The following is a 2534-nucleotide window of genomic DNA, read 5'->3' as shown; positions in this document are numbered from 1 at the left end:
GAGGAAGGGAGAGAGGGAGGGAGGGAAGGAGGGAGGGAGAGGCATATTTGTGCTCATCTGGCTGATCTCCCATCTCTAGTATCACAGATGATGAGGCAGGAGGGATATGCCCAGAGCAACATGGCAACATGATGCAGCAATAGCTGGGAGTGATATAGAGACTTTGTTCTGGGCTAGGTGAGGGAAAATATCACCTGTTAAACTACGAGGTCCTGGAGCAGAGTCCAATATTCTGCTGAGAGGAGACGAAAGAGGCTGATGGCAGGATTACAGATGGCATGGCTTGGGAATGACCAGGAAATGATACAGAGGCTCCATCCCAGGCAAATAAAATTTTAAAAAACCAATAAAGCAAAAGCTGACATTCGAGATGTGCAAGGCAGGAGCTCACACAGACCCCCAAACCCAGAAAAATCTTTGGTCTGTCACATGGAATCCTGGCACTACCAACCTCACAGGAATGTTGTGTGCATCAAATGGGATAACAGGCATGAAAGTGCTTCAGAAATGAGAACAATTACATGTAAATTTTTGTTACCTTATAGGTGTTCTGAATGCTTGGTGTATTGTTTAAAAAAACAACAATAACGGCAACTTGGGAATCGAGAGATCTGAATCCTAGTCCTGGATCTAGCTGTGACTCATTGTGTGATCCCAGGTAAGCTACTGCCCCTGTCTGAACCTCAGCTCCTTATCTACAAATACAGCTGATATGTTTCTATCAACTTTCCAAAATTAGGGGGAGGAAAGCATTTTGTAAACTGCAAGACCCTGTGGAATCTAAGTTCCCAAGGGCAGGGGTGGCTTCATGTTTGTGTTTATATTCCCCAGTGCCTAGCACAGTACATGGCACATATTGTATTAAGGTTAAGCCTTAATATACTTAATATATTGGGCTCATGGATAGATGGATTTATGAATGGATGAAGAGATGGATGGATGGATGGATGGATGGATGGATGGATGGATGGATGGATGGATGGATGGATGGATGGATGGATGGATGGAAATGAGAGATGTAAGTCTAGGTATCTGTGCTCCCTAAGTCATTTGCCAACTATTTTCTGTATTAGTCATAGTACACACACACACACACACACACACACACACACACACACACACATACCCTACCCCCCCCCCCAAGTAATGTTGGTTTAGGCCTGCAAACTATAAACACCAACAGAATAACAGAGAGAGCTGTATCTGGGGGTCTTTGCCTTGCCTTGCTTAGCTAAGAAAAAACCTGAGCATGTCTATGTTCCCCTACAAATCCCCCCACCTTCACTCTAGGACCCTGGGAAGGGAATATCTCTGTAGCAGCTACTGGGTTTCCTGGCCTCCAGGTCAGGGGCTATCAGGCCGGCCTGAGGCCTGAAGGATGAGATCCATGACTCGGGACCTTGGCTGGAAATTCTCCACAAAATCACCAGCAGCAGAGCATTTTCTCCAAGCAGCCCATTGCCTGGGGAAGGGCCTACTCCAGAGCCAAGCAGAAGCCCAGTCAGGCCTGCAGTCCCCAGTTCCTTGTGTGCGTGTATGAGCCCAGCGTTTTTCAGGAATGTCGCTGGGTCTGCACAGGGCCCTGTGAAGCTGACTGTTATTTATAGCTCTCTTCTGTCTGGTTCATTTCCTCTCACTTCCCTGCAGAATGATATGAATGAAAATGACAGTATTGACTATCTTGCTAACCATAAAAGACCTTATAGAAATAAGATTTTTACAGTTAGTGGATTGGGAAGACCATGGGACTCAGAGTTATGGACTTAGCAAATGGAAAAGAATCAGTCTGGAGCAGTTGGTGAGGGCCCCATGGTGGGGAGTCTGGCCGGTGGTTTTGTTTAAAAACACACATATATAAATAAAGTGTCTGTCTTGGAAGAGTTATATGAACTCCTGGAGCCCTTATCTCCTCAAAGAGCAGCAATGGCACTAGAGCTATCTTGCAGGCCTCAGGAGGACAACAGGAGAGCATGTCACCTGCCTGAGAATGAAGCACCTGCCTGGTTTAATAAAGACGCTGAAGGGACGGGAAGTTGGCAGCCTCTGACGGAGGGGGTCACCCAGAGACATGAGCACTGATTCTAGAGAAGACGGGTTCCAACTCTACCTCGGCCACTCATCCCCTATATGATGTAAGACAAGTCAAGTCCTCTCTCAGAACCTCAGTTTCCCTATTTATAAAATAAAGGTTTTGGATTAGATTGACTCTACCATCCCTTTGCCTTTCAATTTATGATCCTATGAGATGACAAATTTAGCTGAAATTATAGGAGCAGATCTAGTTGATGAGGAAGGAGGTGGTGAAGAGAAAAGCCTTGAGGGAGAAAGGGCAAGTATGACACCAAAAAACAACCAGCTGAATGGGGTGGCCACAGAACGGCAAAGGACATCTCACAAGGCAATGGGACACAGAAAAGGGTCCAAGGGGAGGTTCATTCTTGGGAAAGGGGAAGGCATGACCCATTCTGCAGAGACTCTCAAGGTGACCGGAAGACCACAAGGTGAGGTGTGGAGGTGGTGGTAAACACAGGGAT

The 2534-nt window shown here is 46.4% G+C and overlaps 1 long non-coding RNA gene across 3 annotated transcripts in view; it reads left to right on the top strand.

Annotated features, from left to right (window-relative positions):
- The window catches only part of LOC138146371 (uncharacterized), a 7567-nt gene extending 5357 nt beyond the window's left edge, over positions 1–2210 (top strand). Inside the window, exons 2-4 of one of the 3 annotated variants that reach the window (XR_011164463.1) lie at positions 178–323; positions 546–658; positions 1947–2210. This is a non-coding gene — a long non-coding RNA (uncharacterized lncRNA). Of the gene's footprint in view, positions 1–79; positions 324–545; positions 659–1946 lie in introns of all 3 variants that reach the window. The other 2 variants (XR_011164462.1, XR_011164461.1) reach the window with 2 other exon arrangements.
- Positions 2211–2534: the final 324 nt, after the last annotated feature.

The sequence above is a fragment of the Petaurus breviceps genome, unplaced genomic scaffold, assembly GCF_028583685.1.
Source record: "Petaurus breviceps papuanus isolate PSGF00001 unplaced genomic scaffold, PetGlider_PUasm1.0 90760, whole genome shotgun sequence".
Lineage (NCBI taxonomy): Eukaryota > Metazoa > Chordata > Mammalia > Diprotodontia > Petauridae > Petaurus > Petaurus breviceps.
This window is presented reverse-complemented; position numbering and strand designations above follow the sequence as displayed.